Source organism: Ranitomeya variabilis, chromosome 1 (genome assembly GCF_051348905.1).
Source record: "Ranitomeya variabilis isolate aRanVar5 chromosome 1, aRanVar5.hap1, whole genome shotgun sequence".
Classification (NCBI taxonomy): Eukaryota; Metazoa; Chordata; class Amphibia; order Anura; family Dendrobatidae; genus Ranitomeya; species Ranitomeya variabilis.
The window spans coordinates 1003647986-1003673457 of record NC_135232.1 but is presented as its reverse complement, the minus strand read 5'-3'; the positions used below and the strand labels follow the sequence as shown (position 1 = coordinate 1003673457).

The window sequence follows — 25472 nt, the reverse complement described above, 5'->3', positions numbered from 1 at the left end:
ATCATAAAAAAAAGTCACCACGATATAAACTGCGCAAAAATATTTCAGTTTTTACGTAAAAAAAAAAAAAAAAAAAAAGAGGGTGCGCTTTCCAAATGTAGGGGGTATAGCTCAGTGGTAGAGCATTTGACTGCAGATCAAGAGTTCCTTGGTTCAACTCCGAGTGCCCCCTCCAGATACTTTTTCAACAGATTAAACATGCTTTTTTACCTATATGTTCATGGAAATTTTAGAACCATATGAAGTTGAATTCATGTTTATATACTTTCTTAATGTGAATACTATTTCAGAAATGTAGCAAAAAGTTCATGTTGATGTGCCTTCTTAATATGAAAACAATTTAAAAATGTTGGAAAATGCTTGAGAAATTTTGTCTGAAAAGAAATCGACAAAAGATACATATGGCACATTGGAAGACTCTAATCCCCAGAAATGAGTTGTAAAATAAAAGTACCTTAGTGTTTCTTTGTACTTTTTGAACTAATGAAATCTGTTTAGCAAAGTAAAATGCACATTATCATAAAAAAAGTCACCATGATATAAACTGCGCAAAAATATTTCAGTTTTTACGTAAAAAAAAAAAAAAGAGGGTGTGTTTTCCAAATGTAGGGGGTATAGCTCAGTGGGAGAGCATTTGAGTGCAGATCAAGAGGTCTTTGGTTCAACTCCGAGTGCCCCCTCCAGACACATTTTCAACAGATTAAACATGCTTTTTTACCTATATGTTCATGGAAATTTTAGAATCATATGAAGTTGAATTCATGTTTATGTACTTTCTTAATGTGAATACTATTTCAGAAATGTAGCAAAAAGTTCATGTTGATGTGCCTTCTTAATATGAAAACAATTTAAAAATGTTGGAAAATGCTTGAGAAATTTTATCTGAAAAGAAATCGACAAAAGATACATATGGCACATTGGAAGACTCTAATCCCCAGAAATGAGTTGTAAAATAAAAATACCTTAGTGTTTCTTTGTACTTTTTGAATTAATGAAATCTCTTAAGCAAAGTAAAATGCACATTATCATAAAAAAGTCACCACGATATAAACTGTGCAAAAATATTTCAGTTTTTACGTTAAAAAAAAAAAAAAAAAAGAGGGTGTGTTTTCCAAATGTGAGGGGTATAGCTCGGTGGTAGAGCATTTGACTGCAGATCAAGAGGTCTTTGGTTCAACTCCGAGTGCCCCCTCCAGATACTTTTTCAACAGATTAAACATGCTTTCTTACCTATATGTTCATGGAAATTTTAGAACCATATGCAGTTGAATTCATGTTTATGTACTTTCTTAATGTGAATACTATTTCAGAAATGTAGACAAAAGTTCATGTTGATGTGCCTTCTTAATATGAAAACAATTTAAAAATGTTGGAAAATGCTTGAGAAATTTTGTCTGAAAAGAAATCGACAAAAGATACATATGGCACATTGGAAGACTCTAATCCCCAGAAATAACTTGTAAAATAAAAATACCTTAGTGTTTCTTTGTACTTTTTGAATTAATGAAATCTGTTTAGCAAAGTAAAATGCACATTATCTTAAAAAAAAGTCACCACGATATAAACTGCGCAAAAATATTTCAGTTTTTACGTAAAAAAAAAAAAAAGAAAAGAGGGTGTGCTTTCCAAATGTAGGGGGTATAGCTCAGTGGTAGAGCATTTGACTGCAGATCAAGAGGTCCTTGGTTCAACTCCGAGTGCCCCCTCCAGATACTTTTTCAACAGATTAAACATGCTTTTTACCTATATGTTCATGGAAATTTTAGAACCATATGAAGTTGAATTCATGTTTATGTACTTTCTTAATGGGAATACTATTTCAGAAATGTAGCAAAAAGTTCATGTTGATGTGCCTTCTTAATATGAAAACAATTTAAAAATGTTGGAAAATGCTTGAGAAATTTTATCTGAAAAGAAATCGACAAAAGATACATATGGCACATTGGAAGACTCTAATCCCCAGAAATGAGTTGTAAAATAAAAATACCTTAGTGTTTCTTTGTACTTTTTGAATTAATGAAATCTCTTAAGCAAAGTAAAATGCACATTATCATAAAAAAAGTCACCACGATATAAACTGTGCAAAAATATTTCAGTTTTTACGTTAAAAAAAAAAAAAAAAAAGAGGGTGTGTTTTCCAAATGTGAGGGGTATATCTCGGTGGTAGAGCATTTGACTGCAGATCAAGAGGTCTTTGGTTCAACTCCGAGTGCCCCCTCCAGATACTTTTTCAACAGATTAAACATGCTTTTTTACCTATATGTTCATGGAAATTTTAGAACCATATGAAGTTGAATTCATGTTTATGTACTTTCTTAATGTGAATACTATTTCAGAAATGTAGACAAAAGTTCATGTTGATGTGCCTTCTTAATATGAAAACAATTTAAAAATGTTGGAAAATGCTTGAGAAATTTTGTCTGAAAAGAAATCGACAAAAGATACATATGGCACATTGGAAGACTCTAATCCCCAGAAATGACTTGTAAAATAAAAATACCTTAGTGTTTCTTTGTACTTTTTGAATTAATGAAATCTGTTTAGCAAAGTAAAATGCACATTATCTTAAAAAAAAGTCACCATGATATAAACTGCGCAAAAATATTTCAGTTTTTACGTAAAAAAAAAAGAAAAAAGAGGGTGTGTTTTTCCAAATGTAGGGGGTATAGCTCAGTGGTAGAGCACTTGACTGCAGATCAAGAGGTCCTTGGCTCAACTCCGAGTGCCCCCTCCAGTTACTTTTTCAACAGATTAAACATGCTTTTTTACCTATATGTTCATGGAAATTTTAGAACCATATGACGTTGAATTCATGTTTATGTACTTTCTTAATGTGAATACTATTTCAGAAATGTAGCAAAAAGTTCATGTTGATGTGCCTTCTTAATATGAAAACAATTTAAAAATGTTGGAAAATGCTTGAGAAATTTTGTCTGAAAAGAAATCGACAAAAGATACATATGGCACATTGGAAGACTCTAATCCCCAGAAATGAGTTGTAATATAAAAGTACCTTAGTGTTTCTTTGTACTTTTTGAACTAATGAAATCTGTTTAGCAAAGTAAAATGCACATTATCATAAAAAAGTCACCATGATATAAGCTGCGCAAAAATATTTCAGTTTTTACGTAAAAAAAAAAAGAGGGTGTGTTTTCCAAATGTAGGGGGTATAGCTCAGTGGTAGAGCATTTGAGTGCAGATCAAGAGGTCCTTGGTTCAACTCCGAGTGCCCCCTCCAGATACAGATTAAACATGCTTTTTTACCTATATGTTCATGGAAATTTTAGAATCATATGAAGTTGAATTCATGTTTATGTACTTTCTTAATGTGAATACTATTTCAGAAATGTAGCAAAAAGTTCATGTTGATGTGCCTTCTTAATATGAAAGCAATTTAAAAATGTTGGAAAATGCTTGAGAAATTTTATCTGAAAAGAAATCGACAAAAGATACATATGGCACATTGGAAGACTCTAATCCCCAGAAATGAGTTGTAAAATAAAAGTACCTTAGTGTTTCTTTGTACTTTTTGAATTAATGAAATCTGTTTAGCAAAGTAAAATGCACATTATCATAAAAAAAGTCACCACGATATAAACTGCGCAAAAATATTTCAGTTTTTACGTAAAAAAAAAAAAAAAAAAAAGAGGGTGTGCTTTCCAAATGTAGGGGGTATAGCTCAGTGGTAGAGCATTTGACTGCAGATCAAGAGGTCCTTGGTTCAACTCCGAGTGCCCCCTCCAGATACTTTTTCAACAGATTAAACATGCTTTTTTACCTATATGTTCATGGAAATTTTAGAACCATATGAAGTTGAATTCATGTTTATATACTTTCTTAATGTGAATACTATTTCAGAAATGTAGCAAAAAGTTCATGTTGATGTGCCTTCTTAATATGAAAACAATTTAAAAATGTTGGAAAATGCTTGAGAAATTTTGTCTGAAAAGAAATCGACAAAAGATACATATGGCACATTGGAAGACTCTAATCCCCAGAAATGAGTTGTAAAATAAAAGTACCTTAGTGTTTCTTTGTACTTTTTGAATTAATGAAATCTGTTTAGCAAAGTAAAATGCACATTATCATAAAAAAAGTCACCATGATATAAACTGCGCAAAAATATTTCAGTTTTTACGTAAAAAAAAAAAAAAGAGGGTAAGTTTTCCAAATGTAGGGGGTATAGCTCAGTGGTAGAGCATTTGAGTGCAGATCAAGAGGTCTTTGGTTCAACTCCGAGTGCCTCCTCCAGACACATTTTCAACAGATTAAACATGCTTTTTTACCTATATGTTCATGGAAATTTTAGAATCATATGAAGTTGAATTCATGTTTATGTACTTTCTTAATGTGAATACTATTTCAGAAATGTAGCAAAAAGTTCATGTTGATGTGCCTTCTTAATATGAAAACAATTTAAAAATGTTGGAAAATGCTTGAGAAATTTTATCTGAAAAGAAATCGACAAAAGATACATATGGCACATTGGAAGACTCTAATCCCCAGAAATGAGTTGTAAAATAAAAATACCTTAGTGTTTCTTTGTACTTTTTGAATTAATGAAATCTCTTAAGCAAAGTAAAATGCACATTATCATAAAAAAGTCACCACGATATAAACTGTGCAAAAATATTTCAGTTTTTACGTTAAAAAAAAAAAAAAAAAAAAGAGGGTGTGTTTTCCAAATGTGAGGGGTATAGCTCGGTGGTAGAGCATTTGACTGCAGATCAAGAGGTCTTTGGTTCAACTCCGAGTGCCCCCTCCAGATACTTTTTCAACAGATTAAACATGCTTTCTTACCTATATGTTCATGGAAATTTTAGAACCATATGCAGTTGAATTCATGTTTATGTACTTTCTTAATGTGAATACTATTTCAGAAATGTAGACAAAAGTTCATGTTGATGTGCCTTCTTAATATGAAAACAATTTAAAAATGTTGGAAAATGCTTGAGAAATTTTGTCTGAAAAGAAATCGACAAAAGATACATATGGCACATTGGAAGACTCTAATCCCCAGAAATAACTTGTAAAATAAAAATACCTTAGTGTTTCTTTGTACTTTTTGAATTAATGAAATCTGTTTAGCAAAGTAAAATGCACATTATCTTAAAAAAAAGTCACCACGATATAAACTGCGCAAAAATATTTCAGTTTTTACGTAAAAAAAAAAAAAAGAGGGTGTGTTTTCCAAATGTAGGGGGCATAGCTCAGTGGTAGAGCATTTGAGTGCATATCAAGAGGTCCTTGGTTCAACTCCGAGTGCCCCCTCCAGATACATTTTCAACAGATTAAACATGCTTTTTTACCTGTATGTTCATGGAAATTTTAGAATCATATGAAGTTGAATTCATGTTTATGTACTTTCTTAATGTGAATACTATTTCAGAAATGTAGCAAAAAGTTCATGTTGATGTGCCTTCTTAATATGAAAACAATTTAAAAATGTTGGAAAATGCTTGAGAAATTTTATCTGAAAAGAAATCGACAAAAGATACATATGGCACATTGTAAGACTCTAATCCCCAGAAATGAGTTGTAAAATAAAAATACCTTAGTGTTTCTTTGTACTTTTTGAATTAATGAAATCTGTTTAGCAAAGTAAAATGCACATTATCATAAAAAAAGTCACCACGATATAAACTGTGCAAAAATATTTCAGTTTTTACGTTAAAAAAAAAAAAAAAAAAAAAGAGGGTGTGTTTTCCAAATGTGAGGGGTATAGCTCGGTGGTAGAGCATTTGACTGCAGATCAAGAAGTCTTTGGTTCAACTCCGATTGCCCCCTCCAGATGCTTTTTCAACAGATTAAACATGCTTTTTTACCTATATGTTCATGGAAATTTTAGAACCATATGAAGTTGAATTCATGTTTATGTACTTTCTTAATGTGAATACTATTTCAGAAATGTAGCAAAAAGTTCATGTTGATGTGCCTTCTTAATATGAAAACAATTTAAAAATGTTGGAAAATGCTTGAGAAATTTTGTCTGAAAAGAAATCGACAAAAGATACATATGGCACATTGGAAGACTCTAATCCCCAGAAATGAGTTGTAAAATAAAAATACCTTAGTGTTTCTTTGTACTTTTTGAATTAATGACATCTGTTTAGCAAAGTAAAATGCACATTATCATAAAAAAAGTCACCACGATATAAACTGCGCAAAAATATTTCAGTTTTTACGTAAAAAAAAAAAAAGAGGTTGTGTTTTCCAAATGTAGGGGGTATAGCTCAGTGGTAGAGCATTTGAGTGCAGATCAAGAGGTCCTTGGTTCAACTCCGAGTGCCCCCTCCAGATACTTTTTCAACAGATTAAACATGCTTTTTTACCTATATGTTCATGGAAATTTTAGAATCATATGAAGTTGAATTCATGTTTATGTACTTTCTTAATGTGAATACTATTTCAGAAATGTAGCAAAAAGTTCATGTTGATGTGCCTTCTTAATATGAAAGCAATTTAAAAATGTTGGAAAATGCTTGAGAAATTTTATCTGAAAAGAAATCGACAAAAGATACATATGGCACATTGGAAGACTCTAATCCCCAGAAATGAGTTGTAAAATAAAAGTACCTTAGTGTTTCTTTGTACTTTTTGAATTAATGAAATCTGTTTAGCAAAGTAAAATGCACATTATCATAAAAAAAGTCACCACGATATAAACTGCGCAAAAATATTTCAGTTTTTACGTAAAAAAAAAAAAAAAAAAAAGAGGGTGCGCTTTCCAAATGTAGGGGGTATAGCTCAGTGGTAGAGCATTTGACTAAAGATCAAGAGGTCCTTGGTTAAACTCCGAGTGCCCCCTCCAGATACTTTTTCAACAGATTAAACATGCTTTTTTACCTATATGTTCATGGAAATTTTAGAACCATATGAAGTTGAATTCATGTTTATATACTTTCTTAATGTGAATACTATTTCAGAAATGTAGCAAAAAGTTCATGTTGATGTGCCTTCTTAATATGAAAACAATTTAAAAATGTTGGAAAATGCTTGAGAAATTTTGTCTGAAAAGAAATCGACAAAAGATACATATGGCACATTGGAAGACTCTAATCCCCAGAAATGAGTTGTAAAATAAAAGTACCTTAGTGTTTCTTTGTACTTTTTGAATTAATGAAATCTGTTTAGCAAAGTAAAATGCACATTATCATAAAAAAAGTCACCATGATATAAACTGCGCAAAAATATTTCAGTTTTTACGTAAAAAAAAAAAAAAGAGGGTGTGTTTTCCAAATGTAGGGGGTATAGCTCAGTGGTAGAGCATTTGAGTGCAGATCAAGAGGTCTTTGGTTCAACTCCGAGTGCCTCCTCCAGACACATTTTCAACAGATTAAACATGCTTTTTTACCTATATGTTCATGGAAATTTTAGAATCATATGAAGTTGAATTCATGTTTATGTACTTTCTTAATGTGAATACTATTTCAGAAATGTAGCAAAAAGTTCATGTTGATGTGCCTTCTTAATATGAAAACAATTTAAAAATGTTGGAAAATGCTTGAGAAATTTTATCTGAAAAGAAATCGACAAAAGATACATATGGCACATTGGAAGACTCTAATCCCCAGAAATGAGTTGTAAAATAAAAATACCTTAGTGTTTCTTTGTACTTTTTGAATTAATGAAATCTCTTAAGCAAAGTAAAATGCACATTATCATAAAAAAGTCACCACGATATAAACTGTGCAAAAATATTTCAGTTTTTACGTTAAAAAAAAAAAAAAAAAAAAGAGGGTGTGTTTTCCAAATGTGAGGGGTATAGCTCGGTGGTAGAGCATTTGACTGCAGATCAAGAGGTCTTTGGTTCAACTCCGAGTGCCCCCTCCAGATACTTTTTCAACAGATTAAACATGCTTTCTTACCTATATGTTCATGGAAATTTTAGAACCATATGCAGTTGAATTCATGTTTATGTACTTTCTTAATGTGAATACTATTTCAGAAATGTAGCAAAAAGTTCATGTTGATGTGCCTTCTTAATATGAAAACAATTTAAAAATGTTGGAAAATGCTTGAGAAATTTTGTCTGAAAAGAAATCGACAAAAGATACATATGGCACATTGGAAGACTCTAATCCCCAGAAATGAGTTGTAAAATAAAAATACCTTAGTGTTTCTTTGTACTTTTTGAATTAATGACATCTGTTTAGCAAAGTAAAATGCACATTATCATAAAAAAAGTCACCACGATATAAACTGCGCAAAAATATTTCAGTTTTTACGTAAAAAAAAAAAAAGAGGTTGTGTTTTCCAAATGTAGGGGGTATAGCTCAGTGGTAGAGCATTTGAGTGCAGATCAAGAGGTCCTTGGTTCAACTCCGAGTGCCCTCTCCAGATACTTTTTCAACAGATTAAACATGCTTTTTTACCTATATGTTCATGGAAATTTTAGAATCATATGAAGTTGAATTCATGTTTATGTACTTTCTTAATGTGAATACTATTTCAGAAATGTAGCAAAAAGTTCATGTTGATGTGCCTTCTTAATATGAAAACAATTTAAAAATGTTGGAAAATGCTTGAGAAATTTTATCTGAAAAGAAATCAACAAAAGATACATATGGCACATTGGAAGACTCTAATCCCCAGAAATGACTTGTAAAATAAAAATACCTTAGTGTTTCTTTGTACTTTTTGAATTAATGAAATCTGTTTAGCACAGTAAAATGCACATCATCGTAAAAAAAAGTCACCACGATATAAAACTGTGCAAAAATATTTCAGGTTTTATGTAAAAAAAAAAAAAAAAAAAAAAAAAAGAGGGTGTGCTTTCCAAATGTAGGGGGTATAGCTCAGTGGTAGAGCATTTGACTGCAGATCAAGAGGTCCTTGGTTCAACTCCGAGTGCCCCCTCCAGATACTTTTTCAACAGATTAAACATGCTTTTTTACCTATATGTTCATGGAAATTTTAGAACCATATGAAGTTGAATTCATGTTTATGTACTTTTTAATGTGAATACTATTTCAGAAATGTAGCAAAAAGTTCATGTTGATGTGCCTTCTTAATATGAAAACAATTTAAAAATGTTGGGAAATGCTTGAGAAATTTTGTCTGAAAAGAAATCGACAAAAGATACATATGGCACATTGGAAGACTCTAATCCCCAGAAATGACTTGTAAAATAAAAATACCTTAGTGTTTCTTTGTACTTTTTGAATGAATGAAATCTGTTTAGCAAAGTAAAATGCACATTATCATAAAAAAAAGTCACCATGATATAAAATGCGCAAAAATATTTCAGTTTTTAAGTTAAAAAAAAAAAAAAAAAAAGAAAAGGGTGTGTTTTCCAAATGTAGGGGGTATAGCTCAGTGGTAGAGCATTTGACTGCAGATCAAGAGGTCCTTGGTTCAACTCCGAGTGCCCCCTCTAGATGCTTTTTCAACAGATTAAACATGCTTTTTTACCTATATGTTCATGGAAATTTTAGAACCATATGAAGTTGAATTCATGTTTATGTACTTTCTTAATGTGAATACTATTTCAGAAATGTAGCAAAAAGTTCATGTTGATGTGCCTTCTTAATATGAAAACAATTTAAAAATGTTGGAAAATGCTTGAGAAATTTTGTCTGAAAAGAAATCGACAAAAGATACATATGGCACATTGGAACACTCTAATCCCCAGAAATGAGTTGTAAAATAAAAATACCTTAGTGTTTCTTTGTACTTTTTGAATTAATGAAATCTGTTTAGCAAAGTAAAATGCACACTATCATAAAAAAAAGTCACCACGATATAAACTGCGCAAAAATATTTCAGTTTTTACGTAAAAAAAAAAAAAAAAAAAAGAGGGTGCGCTTTCCAAATGTAGGGGGTATAGCTCAGTGGTAGAGCATTTGACTGCGGATCAAGAGTTCCTTGGTTCAACTCCGAGTGCCCCCTCCAGATACTTTTTCAACAGATTAAACATGCTTTTTTACCTATATGTGCATGGAAATTTTAGAACCATATGAAGTTGAATTCATGTTTATATACTTTCTTAATGTGAATACTATTTCAGAAATGTAGCAAAAAGTTCATGTTGATGTGCCTTCTTAATATGAAAACAATTTAAAAATGTTGGAAAATGCTTGAGAAATTTTGTCTGAAAAGAAATCGACAAAAGATACATATGGCACATTGGAAGACTCTAATCCCCAGAAATGAGTTGTAAAATAAAAGTACCTTAGTGTTTCTTTGTACTTTTTGAATTAATGAAATCTGTTTAGCAAAGTAAAATGCACATTATCATAAAAAAAGTCACCATGATATAAACTGCGCAAAAATATTTCAGTTTTTACGTAAAAAAAAAAAAAAGAGGGTGTGTTTTCCAAATGTAGGGGGTATAGCTCAGTGGTAGAGCATTTGAGTGCAGATCAAGAGGTCTTTGGTTCAACTCCGAGTGCCCCCTCCAGACACATTTTCAACAGATTAAACATGCTTTTTTACCTATATGTTCATGGAAATTTTAGAATCATATGAAGTTGAATTCATGTTTATGTACTTTCTTAATGTGAATACTATTTCAGAAATGTAGCAAAAAGTTCATGTTGATGTGCCTTCTTAATATGAAAACAATTTAAAAATGTTGGAAAATGCTTGAGAAATTTTATCTGAAAAGAAATCGACAAAAGATACATATGGCACATTGGAAGACTCTAATCCCCAGAAATGAGTTGTAAAATAAAAATACCTTAGTGTTTCTTTGTACTTTTTGAATTAATGAAATCTCTTAAGCAAAGTAAAATGCACATTATCATAAAAAAGTCACCACGATATAAACTGTGCAAAAATATTTCAGTTTTTACGTTAAAAAAAAAAAAAAAAAAAAGAGGGTGTGTTTTCCAAATGTGAGGGGTATAGCTCGGTGGTAGAGCATTTGACTGCAGATCAAGAGGTCTTTGGTTCAACTCCGAGTGCCCCCTCCAGATACTTTTTCAACAGATTAAACATGCTTTCTTACCTATATGTTCATGGAAATTTTAGAACCATATGCAGTTGAATTCATGTTTATGTACTTTCTTAATGTGAATACTATTTCAGAAATGTAGACAAAAGTTCATGTTGATGTGCCTTCTTAATATGAAAACAATTTAAAAATGTTGGAAAATGCTTGAGAAATTTTGTCTGAAAAGAAATCGACAAAAGATACATATGGCACATTGGAAGACTCTAATCCCCAGAAATAACTTGTAAAATAAAAATACCTTAGTGTTTCTTTGTACTTTTTGAATTAATGAAATCTGTTTAGCAAAGTAAAATGCACATTATCTTAAAAAAAAGTCACCACGATATAAACTGCGCAAAAATATTTCAGTTTTTACGTAAAAAAAAAAAAAAGAAAAGAGGGTGTGCTTTCCAAATGTAGGGGGTATAGCTCAGTGGTAGAGCATTTGACTGCAGATCAAGAGGTCCTTGGTTCAACTCCGAGTGCCCCCTCCAGATACTTTTTCAACAGATTAAACATGCTTTTTTACCTATATGTTCATGGAAATTTTAGAACCATATGAAGTTGAATTCATGTTTATGTACTTTCTTAATGTGAATACTATTTCAGAAATGTAGCAAAAAGTTCATGTTGATGTGCCTTCTTAATATGAAAACAATTTAAAAATGTTGGAAAATGCTTGAGAAATTTTGTCTGAAAAGAAATCGACAAAAGATACATATGGCACATTGGAAGACTCTAACCCCCAGAAATGAGTTGTAAAATAATAGTACCTTAGTGTTTCTTTGTACTTTTTGAATTAATGAAATCTGTTTAGCAAAGTAAAATGCACATTATCTTAAAAAAAAGTCACCACGATATAAACTGCGCAAAAATATTTCAGTTTTTACGTAAAAAAAAAAAAAAAAAGAGGGTGTGCTTTCCAAATGTAGGGGGTATAGCTCAGTGGTAGAGCATTTGACTGCAGATCAAGAGATCCTTGGTTCAACTCCGAGTGCCCCCTCCAGATACTTTTTCAACAGATTAAACATGCTTTTTACCTATATGTTCATGGAAATTTTAGAACCATATGAAGTTGAATTCATGTTTATATACTTTCTTAATGTGAATACTATTTCAGAAATGTAGCAAAAAGTTCATGTTGATGTGTCTTCTTAATATGAAAACAATTTAAAAATGTTGGAAAATGCTTGAGAAATTTTGTCTGAAAAGAAATCGACAAAAGATACATATGGCACATTGGAAGACTCTAATCCCCAGAAATGAGTTGTAAAATAATAGTACCTTAGTGTTTCTTTGTACTTTTTGAATTAATGAAATCTGTTTAGCAAAGTAAAATGCACATTATCATAAAAAAAGTCACCATGATATAAACTGCGCAAAAATATTTCAGTTTTTACGTAAAAAAAAAAAAAAGAGGGTGTGTTTTCCAAATGTAGGGGGTATAGCTCAGTGGTAGAGCATTTGAGTGCAGATCAAGAGGTCCTTGGTTCAACTCCGAGTGCCCCCTCCAGATACATTTTCAACAGATTAAACATGCTTTTTTACCTATATGTTCATGGAAATTTTAGAATCATATGAAGTTGAATTCATGTTTATGTACTTTCTTAATGTGAATACTATTTCAGAAATGTAGCGAAAAGTTCATGTTGATGTGCCTTCTTAATATGAAAACAATTTAAAAATGTTGGAAAATGCTTGAGAAATTTTATCTGAAAAGAAATCGACAAAAGATACATATGGCACATTGGAAGACTCTAATCCCCAGAAATGAGTTGTAAAATAAAAATACCTTAGTGTTTCTTTGTACTTTTTGAATTAATGAAATCTCTTAAGCAAAGTAAAATGCACATTATCATAAAAAAAGTCACCACGATATAAACTGTGCAAAAATATTTCAGTTTTTACGTTAAAAAAAAAAAAAAAAAAGAGGGTGTGTTTTCCAAATGTGAGGGGTATAGCTCGGTGGTAGAGCATTTGACTGCAGATCAAGAGGTCTTTGGTTCAACTCCGAGTGTCCCCTCCAGATACTTTTTCAACAGATTAAACATGCTTTTTTACCTATATGTTCATGGAAATTTTAGAACCATATGAAGTTGAATTCATGTTTATGTACTTTCTTAATGTGAATACTATTTCAGAAATGTAGACAAAAGTTCATGTTGATGTGCCTTCTTAATATGAAAACAATTTAAAAATGTTGGAAAATGCTTGAGAAATTTTGTCTGAAAAGAAATCGACAAAAGATACATATGGCACATTGGAAGACTCTAATCCCCAGAAATAACTTGTAAAATAAAAATACCTTAGTGTTTCTTTGTACTTTTTGAATCAATGAAATCTGTTTAGCAAAGTAAAATGCACATTATCTTAAAAAAAAGTCACCACGATATAAACTGCGCAAAAATATTTCAGTTTTTACGTAAAAGAAAAAAAAAAAAAAAAAGAGGGTGTGCTTTCCAAATGTAGGGGGTATAGCTCAGTGGTAGAGCATTTGACTGCAGATCAAGAGGTCCTTGGTTCAACTCCGAGTGCCCCCTCCAGATACTTTTTCAACAGATTAAACATGCTTTTTACCTATATGTTCATGGAAATTTTAGAACCATATGAAGTTGAATTCATGTTTATGTACTTTCTTAATGGGAATACTATTTCAGAAATGTAGCAAAAAGTTCATGTTGATGTGCCTTCTTAACATGAAAACAATTTAAAAATGTTGGAAAATGCTTGAGAAATTTTGTCTGAAAAGAAATCGACAAAAGATACATATGGCACATTGGAAGACTCTAATCCCCAGAAATGAGTTGTAAAATAATTGTACCTTAGTGTTTCTTTGTACTTTTTGAATTAATGAAATCTGTTTAGCAAAGTAAAATGCACATTATCATAAAAAAGTCACCATGATATAAACTGCGCAAAAATATTTCAGTTTTTACGTATAAAAAAAAAAAAAAAAGAGGGTGTGTTTTCCAAATGTAGGGGGTATAGCTCAGTGGTAGAGCATTTGACTGCAGATCAAGAGGTCCTTGGCTCAACTCCGAGTGCCCCCTCCAGATACTTTTTCAACAGATTAAACATGCTTTTTTACCTATATGTTCATGGAAATTTTAGAACCATATGAAGTTGAATTCATGTTTATGTACTTTCTTAATGTGAATACTATTTCAGAAATGTAGCAAAAAGTTCATGTTGATGTGCCTTCTTAATATGAAAACAATTTAAAAATGTTGGAAAATGCTTGAGAAATTTTGTCTGAAAAGAAATCGACAAAAGATACATATGGCACATTGGAAGACTCTAATCCCCAGAAATGAGTTGTAAAATAAAAGTACCTTAGTGTTTCTTTGTACTTTTTGAATTAATGAAATCTGTTTAGCAAAGTAAAATGCACATTATCATAAAAAAAGTCACCATGATATAAAATGCGCAAAAATATTTCAATTTTTAAGTTAAAAAAAAAAAAAAAAAAAAGGGTGTGTTTTCCAAATGTAGGGGGTATAGCTCAGTGGTAGAGCATTTGACTGCAGATCAAGAGGTCCTTGGTTCAACTCCGAGTGCCCCCTCCAGATGCTTTTTCAACAGATTAAACATGCTTTTTTACCTATATGTTCATGGAAATTTTAGAACCATATGAAGTTGAATTCATGTTTATGTACTTTCTTAATGTGAATACTATTTCAGAAATGTAGCAAAAAGTTCATGTTGATGTGCCTTCCTAATATGAAAACAATTTAAAAATGTTGGAAAATGCTTGAGAAATTTTGTCTGAAAAGAAATCGACAAAAGATACATATGGCACATTGGAAGACTCTAATCCCCAGAAATGAGTTGTAAAATAACAGTACCTTAGTGTTTCTTTGTACTTTTTGAATTAATGAAATCTGTTTAGCAAAGTAAAATGCACATTATCATAAAAAAGTCACCATGATATAAACTGCGCAAAAATATTTTAGTTTTTACGTAAAAAAAAAAAAAAAAGAGGGTGTGTTTTCCAAATGTAGGGGGTATAGCTCAGTGGTAGAGCATTTGACTGCAGATCAAGAGGTCCTTGGCTCAACTCCGAGTGCCCCCTCCAGATACTTTTTCAACAGATTAAACATGCTTTTTTACCTATATGTTCATGGAAATTTTAGAACCATATGAAGTTGAATTCATGTTTATGTACTTTCTTAATGTGAATACTATTTCAGAAATGTAGCAAAAAGTTCATGTGCCTTCTTAATATGAAAACAATTTAAAAATGTTGGAAAATGCTTGAGAAATTTTGTCTGAAAAGAAATCGACAAAAGATACATATGGCACATTGGAAGACTCTAATCCCCAGAAATGAGTTGTAAAATAAAAGTACCTTAGTGTTTCTTTGTACTTTTTGAATTAATGAAATCTGTTTAGCAAAGTAAAATGCACATTATCATAAAAAAAGTCACCATGATATAAAATGCGCAAAAATATTTCAGTTTTTAAGTTAAAAAAAAAAACAAAAAAAAAGGGTGTGTTTTCCAAATGTAGGGGGTATAGCTCAGTGGTAGAGCATTTGACTGCAGATCAAGAGGTCCTTGGTTCAACTCCGAGTGCCCCCTCCAGATGCTTTTTCAACAGATTAAACATGCTTTTTTACCTATATGTTCATGGAAATTTTAGAACCATATGAAGTTGAATTCATGTTTATGTACTTTCTTAATGTGAATACTATTTCAGAAATGTAGCAAAAAGTTCATGTTGATGTGCCTTCCTAATATGAAAACAATTTAAAAATGTTGGAAAATGCTTGAGAAATTTTGTCTGAAAAGAAATCGACAAAAGATACATATGGCACATTGGAAGACTCTAATCCCCAGAAATGAGTTGTAAAATAACAGTACCTTAGTGTTTCTTTGTACTTTTTGAATTAATGAAATCTGTTTAGCAAAGTAAAATGCACATTATCATAAAAAAGTCACCATGATATAAACTGCGCAAAAATATTTTAGTTTTTACGTAAAAAAAAAAAAAAAAAGAGGGTGTGTTTTCCAAATGTAGGGGGTATAGCTCAGTGGTAGAGCATTTGACTGCAGATCAAGAGGTCCTTGGCTCAACTCCGAGTGCCCCCTCCAGATACTTTTTCAACAGATTAAACATGCTTTTTTACCTATATGTTCATGGAAATTTTAGAACCATATGAAGTTGAATTCATGTTTATGTACTTTCTTAATGTGAATACTATTTCAGAAATGTAGCAAAAAGTTCATGTGCCTTCTTAATATGAAAACAATTTAAAAATGTTGGAAAATGCTTGAGAAATTTTGTCTGAAAAGAAATCGACAAAAGATACATATGGCACATTGGAAGACTCTAATCCCCAGAAATGAGTTGTAAAATAAAAGTACCTTAGTGTTTCTTTGTACTTTTTGAATTAATGAAATCTGTTTAGCAAAGTAAAATGCACATTATCATAAAAAAAGTCACCATGATATAAAATGCGCAAAAATATTTCAGTTTTTAAGTTAAAAAAAAAAACAAAAAAAAAGGGTGTGTTTTCCAAATGTAGGGGGTATAGCTCAGTGGTAGAGCATTTGACTGCAGATCAAGAGGTCCTTGGTTCAACTCCGAGTGCCCCCTCCAGATGCTTTTTCAACAGATTAAACATGCTTTTTTACCTATATGTTCATGGAAATTTTAGAACCATATGAAGTTGAATTCATGTTTATGTACTTTCTTAATGTGAATACTATTTCAGAAATGTAGCAAAAAGTTCATGTTGATGTGCCTTCTTAATATGAAAACAATTTAAAAATGTTGGAAAATGCTTGAGAAATTTTGTCTGAAAAGAAATCGACAAAAGATACATATGGCACATTGGAAGACTCTAATCCCCAGAAATGAGTTGTAAAATAACAGTACCTTAGTGTTTCTTTGTACTTTTTGAATTAATGAAATCTGTTTAGCAAAGTAAAATGCACATTATCATAAAAAAAGTCACCATGATATAAACTGCGCAAAAATATTTCAGTTTTTACGTAAAAAAAAAAAAAAGAGGGTGTGTTTTCCAAATGTAGGGGGTATAGCTCAGTGGTAGAGCATTTGAGTGCAGATCAAGAGGTCCTTGGTTCAACTCCGAGTGCCCCCTCCAGATACATTTTCAACAGATTAAACATGCTTTTTTACCTATATGTTCATGGAAATTTTAGAATCATATGAAGTTGAATTCATGTTTATGTACTTTCTTAATGTGAATACTATTTCAGAAATGTAGCAAAAAGTTCATGTTGATGTGCCTTCTTAATATGAAAACAATTTAAAAATGTTGGAAAATGCTTGAGAAATTTTATCTGAAAAGAAATCGACAAAAGATACATATGGCACATTGGAAGACTCTAATCCCCAGAAATGAGTTGTAAAATAAAAATACCTTAGTGTTTCTTTGTACTTTTTGAATTAATGAAATCTCTTAAGCAAAGTAAAATGCACATTATCATAAAAAAAGTCACCACGATATAAACTGTGCAAAAATATTTCAGTTTTTACGTTAAAAAAAAAAAAGAGGGTGTGTTTTCCAAATGTGAGGGGTATAGCTCAGTGGTAGAGCATTTGACTGCAGATCAAGAGGTCTTTGGTTCAACTCCGAGTACCCCCTCCAGATACTTTTTCAACAGATTAAACATGCTTTTTTACCTATATGTTCATGGAAATTTTAGAACTATATGAAGTTGAATTCATGTTTATGTACTTTCTTAATGTGAATACTATTTCAGAAATGTAGACAAAAGTTCATGTTGATGTGCCTTCTTAATATGAAAACAATTTAAAAATGTTGGAAAATGCTTGAGAAATTTTGTCTGAAAAGAAATCGACAAAAGATACATATGGCACATTGGAAGACTCTAATCCCCAGAAATGACTTGTAAAATAAAAATACCTTAGTGTTTCTTTGTACTTTTTGAATTAATGAAATCTGTTTAGCAAAGTAAAATGCACATTATCTTAAAAAAAAGTCACCACGATATAAACTGCGCAAAAATATTTCAGTTTTTACGTAAAAAAAAAAAAAAAAGAGGGTGTGCTTTCCAAACGTAGGGGGTATAGCTCAGTGGTAGAGCATTTGACTGCAGATCAAGAGGTCCTTGGTTCAACTCCGAGTGCCCCCTCCAGATGCTTTTTCAACAGATTAAACATGCTTTTTTACCTATATGTTCATGGAAATTTTAGAACCATATGAAGTTGAATTCATGTTTATGTACTTTCTTAATGTGAATACTATTTCAGAAATGTAGCAAAAAGTTCATGTTGATGTGCCTTCTTAATATGAAAACAATTTAAAAATGTTGGAAAATGCTTGAGAAATTTTGTCTGAAAAGAAATCGACAAAAGATACATATGGCACATTGGAAGACTCTAATCCCCAGAAATGAGTTGTAAAATAACAGTACCTTAGTGTTTCTTTGTACTTTTTGAATTAATGAAATCTGTTTAGCAAAGTAAAATGCACATTATCATAAAAAAGTCACCATGATATAAACTGCGCAAAAATATTTCAGTTTTTACGTAAAAAAAAAAAAAAAAGAGGGTGTGTTTTCCAAATGTAGGGGGTATAGCTCAGTGGTAGAGCATTTGACTGCAGATCAAGAGGTCCTTGGCTCAACTCCGAGTGCCCCCTCCAGATACTTTTTCAACAGATTAAACATGCTTTTTTACCTATATGTTCATGGAAATTTTAGAACCATATGAAGTTGAATTCATGTTTATGTACTTTCTTAATGTGAATACTATTTCAGAAATGTAGCAAAAAGTTCATGTTGATGTGCCTTCTTAATATGAAAACAATTTAAAAATGTTGGAAAATGCTTGAGAAATTTTGTCTGAAAAGAAATCGACAAAAGATACATATGGCACATTGGAAGACTCTAATCCCCAGAAATGAGTTGTAAAATAAAAGTACCTTAGTGTTTCTTTGTACTTTTTGAATTAATGAAATCTGTTTAGCAAAGTAAAATGCACATTATCATAAAAAAAGTCACCATGATATAAAATGCGCAAAAATATTTCAATTTTTAAGTTAAAAAAAAAAAAAAAAAAAAGGGTGTGTTTTCCAAATGTAGGGGGTATAGCTCAGTGGTAGAGCATTTGACTGCAGATCAAGAGGTCCTTGGTTCAACTCCGAGTGCCCCCTCCAGATGCTTTTTCAACAGATTAAACATGCTTTTTTACCTATATGTTCATGGAAATTTTAGAACCATATGAAGTTGAATTCATGTTTATGTACTTTCTTAATGTGAATACTATTTCAGAAATGTAGCAAAAAGTTCATGTTGATGTGCCTTCCTAATATGAAAACAATTTAAAAATGTTGGAAAATGCTTGAGAAATTTTGTCTGAAAAGAAATCGACAAAAGATACATATGGCACATTGGAAGACTCTAATCCCCAGAAATGAGTTGTAAAATAACAGTACCTTAGTGTTTCTTTGTACTTTTTGAATTAATGAAATCTGTTTAGCAAAGTAAAATGCACATTATCATAAAAAAGTCACCATGATATAAACTGCGCAAAAATATTTTAGTTTTTACGTAAAAAAAAAAAAAAAAGAGGGTGTGTTTTCCAAATGTAGGGGGTATAGCTCAGTGGTAGAGCATTTGACTGCAGATCAAGAGGTCCTTGGCTCAACTCCGAGTGCCCCCTCCAGATACTTTTTCAACAGATTAAACATGCTTTTTTACCTATATGTTCATGGAAATTTTAGAACCATATGAAGTTGAATTCATGTTTATGTACTTTCTTAATGTGAATACTATTTCAGAAATGTAGCAAAAAGTTCATGTGCCTTCTTAATATGAAAACAATTTAAAAATGTTGGAAAATGCTTGAGAAATTTTGTCTGAAAAGAAATCGACAAAAGATACATATGGCACATTGGAAGACTCTAATCCCCAGAAATGAGTTGTAAAATAAAAGTACCTTAGTGTTTCTTTGTACTTTTTGAATTAATGAAATCTGTTTAGCAAAGTAAAATGCACATTATCATAAAAAAAGTCACCATGATATAAAATGCGCAAAAATATTTCAGTTTTTAAGTTAAAAAAAAAAACAAAAAAAAAGGGTGTGTTTTCCAAATGTAGGGGGTATAGCTCAGTGGTAGAGCATTTGACTGCAGATCAAGAGGTCCTTGGTTCAACTCCGAGTGCCCCCTCCAGATGCTTTTTCAACAGATTAAACATGCTTTTTTACCTATATGTTCATGGAAATTTTAGAACCATATGAAGTTGAATTCATGTTTATGTACTTTCTTAATGTGAATACTATTTCAGAAATGTAGCAAAAAGTTCATGTTGATGTGCCTTCCTAATATGAAAACAATTTAAAAATGTTGGAAAATGCTTGAGAAATTTTGTCTGAAAAGAAATCGACAAAAGATACATATGGCACATTGGAAGACTCTAATCCCCAGAAATGAGTTGTAAAATAACAGTACCTTAGTGTTTCTTTGTACTTTTTGAATTAATGAAATCTGTTTAGCAAAGTAAAATGCACATTATCATAAAAAAGTCACCATGATATAAACTGCGCAAAAATATTTTAGTTTTTACGTAAAAAAAAAAAAAAAAAGAGGGTGTGTTTTCCAAATGTAGGGGGTATAGCTCAGTGGTAGAGCATTTGACTGCAGATCAAGAGGTCCTTGGCTCAACTCCGAGTGCCCCCTCCAGATACTTTTTCAACAGATTAAACATGCTTTTTTACCTATATGTTCATGGAAATTTTAGAACCATATGAAGTTGAATTCATGTTTATGTACTTTCTTAATGTGAATACTATTTCAGAAATGTAGCAAAAAGTTCATGTGCCTTCTTAATATGAAAACAATTTAAAAATGTTGGAAAATGCTTGAGAAATTTTGTCTGAAAAGAAATCGACAAAAGATACATATGGCACATTGGAAGACTCTAATCCCCAGAAATGAGTTGTAAAATAAAAGTACCTTAGTGTTTCTTTGTACTTTTTGAATTAATGAAATCTGTTTAGCAAAGTAAAATGCACATTATCATAAAAAAAGTCACCATGATATAAAATGCGCAAAAATATTTCAGTTTTTAAGTTAAAAAAAAAAACAAAAAAAAAGGGTGTGTTTTCCAAATGTAGGGGGTATAGCTCAGTGGTAGAGCATTTGACTGCAGATCAAGAGGTCCTTGGTTCAACTCCGAGTGCCCCCTCCAGATGCTTTTTCAACAGATTAAACATGCTTTTTTACCTATATGTTCATGGAAATTTTAGAACCATATGAAGTTGAATTCATGTTTATGTACTTTCTTAATGTGAATACTATTTCAGAAATGTAGCAAAAAGTTCATGTTGATGTGCCTTCTTAATATGAAAACAATTTAAAAATGTTGGAAAATGCTTGAGAAATTTTGTCTGAAAAGAAATCGACAAAAGATACATATGGCACATTGGAAGACTCTAATCCCCAGAAATGAGTTGTAAAATAACAGTACCTTAGTGTTTCTTTGTACTTTTTGAATTAATGAAATCTGTTTAGCAAAGTAAAATGCACATTATCATAAAAAAAGTCACCATGATATAAACTGCGCAAAAATATTTCAGTTTTTACGTAAAAAAAAAAAAAAGAGGGTGTGTTTTCCAAATGTAGGGGGTATAGCTCAGTGGTAGAGCATTTGAGTGCAGATCAAGAGGTCCTTGGTTCAACTCCGAGTGCCCCCTCCAGATACATTTTCAACAGATTAAACATGCTTTTTTACCTATATGTTCATGGAAATTTTAGAATCATATGAAGTTGAATTCATGTTTATGTACTTTCTTAATGTGAATACTATTTCAGAAATGTAGCAAAAAGTTCATGTTGATGTGCCTTCTTAATATGAAAACAATTTAAAAATGTTGGAAAATGCTTGAGAAATTTTATCTGAAAAGAAATCGACAAAAGATACATATGGCACATTGGAAGACTCTAATCCCCAGAAATGAGTTGTAAAATAAAAATACCTTAGTGTTTCTTTGTACTTTTTGAATTAATGAAATCTCTTAAGCAAAGTAAAATGCACATTATCATAAAAAAAGTCACCACGATATAAACTGTGCAAAAATATTTCAGTTTTTACGTTAAAAAAAAAAAAGAGGGTGTGTTTTCCAAATGTGAGGGGTATAGCTCAGTGGTAGAGCATTTGACTGCAGATCAAGAGGTCTTTGGTTCAACTCCGAGTACCCCCTCCAGATACTTTTTCAACAGATTAAACATGCTTTTTTACCTATATGTTCATGGAAATTTTAGAACTATATGAAGTTGAATTCATGTTTATGTACTTTCTTAATGTGAATACTATTTCAGAAATGTAGACAAAAGTTCATGTTGATGTGCCTTCTTAATATGAAAACAATTTAAAAATGTTGGAAAATGCTTGAGAAATTTTGTCTGAAAAGAAATCGACAAAAGATACATATGGCACATTGGAAGACTCTAATCCCCAGAAATGACTTGTAAAATAAAAATACCTTAGTGTTTCTTTGTACTTTTTGAATTAATGAAATCTGTTTAGCAAAGTAAAATGCACATTATCTTAAAAAAAAGTCACCACGATATAAACTGCGCAAAAATATTTCAGTTTTTACGTAAAAAAAAAAAAAAAAGAGGGTGTGCTTTCCAAACGTAGGGGGTATAGCTCAGTGGTAGAGCATTTGACTGCAGATCAAGAGGTCCTTGGTTCAACTCCGAGTGCCCCCTCCAGATGCTTTTTCAACAGATTAAACATGCTTTTTTACCTATATGTTCATGGAAATTTTAGAACCATATGAAGTTGAATTCATGTTTATGTACTTTCTTAATGTGAATACTATTTCAGAAATGTAGCAAAAAGTTCATGTTGATGTGCCTTCTTAATATGAAAACAATTTAAAAATGTTGGAAAATGCTTGAGAAATTTTGTCTGAAAAGAAATCGACAAAAGATACATATGGCACATTGGAAGACTCTAATCCCCAGAAATGAGTTGTAAAATAACAGTACCTTAGTGTTTCTTTGTACTTTTTGAATTAATGAAATCTGTTTAGCAAAGTAAAATGCACATTATCATAAAAAAGTCACCATGATATAAACTGCGCAAAAATATTTCAGTTTTTACGTAAAAAAAAAAAAAAAAGAGGGTGTGTTTTCCAAATGTAGGGGGTATAGCTCAGTGGTAGAGCATTTGACTGCAGATCAAGAGGTCCTTGGCTCAACTCCGAGTGCCCCCTCCAGATACTTTTTCAACAGATTAAACATGCTTTTTTACCTATATGTTCATGGAAATTTTAGAACCATATGAAGTTGAATTCATGTTTATGTACTTTCTTAATGTGAATACTATTTCAGAAATGTAGCAAAAAGTTCATGTTGATGTGCCTTCTTAATATGAAAACAATTTAAAAATGTTGGAAAATGCTTGAGAAATTTTGTCTGAAAAGAAATCGACAAAAGATACATATGGCACATTGGAAGACTCTAATCCCCAGAAATGAGTTGTAAAATAAAAGTACCTTAGTGTTTCTTTGTACTTTTTGAATTAATGAAATCTGTTTAGCAAAGTAAAATGCACATTATCATAAAAAAAGTCACCATGATATAAACTGCGCAAAAATATTTCAGTTTTTACGTAAAAAAAAAAAAAAGAGGGTGTGTTTTCCAAATGTAGGGGGTATAGCTCAGTGGTAGAGCATTTGAGTGCAGATCAAGAGGTCCTTGGTTCAACTCCGAGTGCCCCCTCCAGATACATTTTCAACAGATTAAACATGCTTTTTTACCTATATGTTCATGGAAATTTTAGAATCATATGAAGTTGAATTCATGTTTATGTACTTTCTTAATGTGAATACTATTACAGAAATGTAGCAAAAAGTTCATGTTGATGTGCCTTCTTAATATGAAAACAATTTAAAAATGTTGGAAAATGCTTGAGAAATTTTATCTGAAAAGAAATCGACAAAAGATACATATGGCACATTGGAAGACTCTAATCCCCAGAAATGAGTTGTAAAATAAAAATACCTTAGTGTTTCTTTGTACTTTTTGAATTAATGAAATCTCTTAAGCAAAGTAAAATGCACATTATCATAAAAAAAGTCACCACGATATAAACTGTGCAAAAATATTTCAGTTTTTACGTTAAAAAAAAAAAAAAAAAAAAGAGGGTGTGTTTTCCAAATGTGAGGGGTATAGCTCAGTGGTAGAGCATTTGACTGCAGATCAAGAGGTCTTTGGTTCAACTCCGAGTACCCCCTCCAGATACTTTTTCAACAGATTAAACATGCTTTTTTACCTATATGTTCATGGAAATTTTAGAACCATATGAAGTTGAATTCATGTTTATGTACTTTCTTAATGTGAATACTATTTCAGAAATGTAGACAAAAGTTCATGTTGATGTGCCTTCTTAATATGAAAACAATTTAAAAATGTTGGAAAATGCTTGAGAAATTTTGTCTGAAAAGAAATCGACAAAAGATACATATGGCACATTGGAAGACTCTAATCCCCAGAAATGACTTGTAAAATAAAAATACCTTAGTGTTTCTTTGTACTTTTTGAATTAATGAAATCTGTTTAGCAAAGTAAAATGCACATTATCTTAAAAAAAAGTCACCACGATATAAACTGCGCAAAAATATTTCAGTTTTTACGTAAAAAAAAAAAAAAAAGAGGGTGTGCTTTCCAAACGTAGGGGGTATAGCTCAGTGGTAGAGCATTTGACTGCAGATCAAGAGGTCCTTGGTTCAACTCCGAGTGCCCCCTTCAGATACTTTTTCAACAGATTAAACATGCTTTTTACCTATATGTTCATGGAAATTTTAGAACCATATGAAGTTGAATTCATGTTTATGTACTTTCTTAATGGGAATACTATTTCAGAAATGTAGCAAAAAGTTCATGTTGATGTGCCTTCTTAATATGAAAACAATTTAAAAATGTTGGAAAATGCTTGAGAAATTTTGTCTGAAAAGAAATCGACAAAAGATACATATGGCACATTGGAAGACTCTAATCCCCAGAAATGAGTTGTAAAATAATAGTACCTTAGTGTTTCTTTGTACTTTTTGAATTAATGAAATCTGTTTAGCAAAGTAAAATGCACATTATCATCAAAAAGTCACCATGATATAAACTGCGCAAAAATATTTCAGTTTTTACGTAAAAAAAAAAAAAAAAAAAGAGGGTGTGTTTTCCAAATGTAGGGGGTATAGCTCAGTGGTAGAGCATTTGACTGCAGATCAAGAGGTCCTTGGCTCAACTCCGAGTGCCCCCTCCAGATACTTTTTCAACAGATTAAACATGCTTTTTTACCTATATGTTCATGGAAATTTTAGAACCATATGAAGTTGAATTCATGTTTATGTACTTTATTAATGTGAATACTATTTCAGAAATGTAGCAAAAAGTTCATGTTGATGTGCCTTCTTAGTATGAAAACAATTTAAAAATGTTGGAAAATGCTTGAGAAATTTTGTCTGAAAAGAAATCGACAAAAGATACATATGGCACATTGGAAGACTCTAATCCCCAGAAATGAGTTGTAAAATA

At 31.3% G+C, this 25472-nt stretch overlaps 17 non-coding genes across 17 annotated transcripts; all 17 read left to right on the top strand.

Moving 5' to 3' along the window:
- Positions 1-1634: 1634 nt before the first annotated feature.
- On the top strand, positions 1635-1706 carry TRNAC-GCA (transfer RNA cysteine (anticodon GCA)). Its single transcript has one exon. It is a non-coding gene; the product is annotated as a tRNA-Cys (tRNA).
- A 1962-nt stretch (positions 1707-3668) lies between these two features.
- TRNAC-GCA (transfer RNA cysteine (anticodon GCA)) lies at positions 3669-3740 on the top strand. The gene has a single exon. It is a non-coding gene; the product is annotated as a tRNA-Cys (tRNA).
- Positions 3741-6736: 2996 nt separating this feature from the next.
- On the top strand, positions 6737-6808 carry TRNAF-AAA (transfer RNA phenylalanine (anticodon AAA)). Its single transcript has one exon. It is a non-coding gene; the product is annotated as a tRNA-Phe (tRNA).
- A 1979-nt stretch (positions 6809-8787) lies between these two features.
- TRNAC-GCA (transfer RNA cysteine (anticodon GCA)) lies at positions 8788-8859 on the top strand. The gene has a single exon. It is a non-coding gene; the product is annotated as a tRNA-Cys (tRNA).
- A 445-nt stretch (positions 8860-9304) lies between these two features.
- TRNAC-GCA (transfer RNA cysteine (anticodon GCA)) lies at positions 9305-9376 on the top strand. Its single transcript has one exon. It is a non-coding gene; the product is annotated as a tRNA-Cys (tRNA).
- Positions 9377-9819: 443 nt separating this feature from the next.
- Positions 9820-9891, top strand: TRNAR-GCG (transfer RNA arginine (anticodon GCG)). Its single transcript has one exon. It is a non-coding gene; the product is annotated as a tRNA-Arg (tRNA).
- A 1464-nt stretch (positions 9892-11355) lies between these two features.
- Positions 11356-11427, top strand: TRNAC-GCA (transfer RNA cysteine (anticodon GCA)). Its single transcript has one exon. It is a non-coding gene; the product is annotated as a tRNA-Cys (tRNA).
- Positions 11428-13404: 1977 nt separating this feature from the next.
- On the top strand, positions 13405-13476 carry TRNAC-GCA (transfer RNA cysteine (anticodon GCA)). The gene has a single exon. It is a non-coding gene; the product is annotated as a tRNA-Cys (tRNA).
- A 951-nt stretch (positions 13477-14427) lies between these two features.
- On the top strand, positions 14428-14499 carry TRNAC-GCA (transfer RNA cysteine (anticodon GCA)). Its single transcript has one exon. It is a non-coding gene; the product is annotated as a tRNA-Cys (tRNA).
- A 945-nt stretch (positions 14500-15444) lies between these two features.
- TRNAC-GCA (transfer RNA cysteine (anticodon GCA)) lies at positions 15445-15516 on the top strand. The gene has a single exon. It is a non-coding gene; the product is annotated as a tRNA-Cys (tRNA).
- Positions 15517-16462: 946 nt separating this feature from the next.
- Positions 16463-16534, top strand: TRNAC-GCA (transfer RNA cysteine (anticodon GCA)). Its single transcript has one exon. It is a non-coding gene; the product is annotated as a tRNA-Cys (tRNA).
- A 1454-nt stretch (positions 16535-17988) lies between these two features.
- TRNAC-GCA (transfer RNA cysteine (anticodon GCA)) lies at positions 17989-18060 on the top strand. The gene has a single exon. It is a non-coding gene; the product is annotated as a tRNA-Cys (tRNA).
- Positions 18061-19010: 950 nt separating this feature from the next.
- TRNAC-GCA (transfer RNA cysteine (anticodon GCA)) lies at positions 19011-19082 on the top strand. The gene has a single exon. It is a non-coding gene; the product is annotated as a tRNA-Cys (tRNA).
- Positions 19083-20027: 945 nt separating this feature from the next.
- On the top strand, positions 20028-20099 carry TRNAC-GCA (transfer RNA cysteine (anticodon GCA)). Its single transcript has one exon. It is a non-coding gene; the product is annotated as a tRNA-Cys (tRNA).
- Positions 20100-21045: 946 nt separating this feature from the next.
- On the top strand, positions 21046-21117 carry TRNAC-GCA (transfer RNA cysteine (anticodon GCA)). The gene has a single exon. It is a non-coding gene; the product is annotated as a tRNA-Cys (tRNA).
- A 1454-nt stretch (positions 21118-22571) lies between these two features.
- On the top strand, positions 22572-22643 carry TRNAC-GCA (transfer RNA cysteine (anticodon GCA)). Its single transcript has one exon. It is a non-coding gene; the product is annotated as a tRNA-Cys (tRNA).
- A 1971-nt stretch (positions 22644-24614) lies between these two features.
- TRNAC-GCA (transfer RNA cysteine (anticodon GCA)) lies at positions 24615-24686 on the top strand. Its single transcript has one exon. It is a non-coding gene; the product is annotated as a tRNA-Cys (tRNA).
- Positions 24687-25472: the final 786 nt, after the last annotated feature.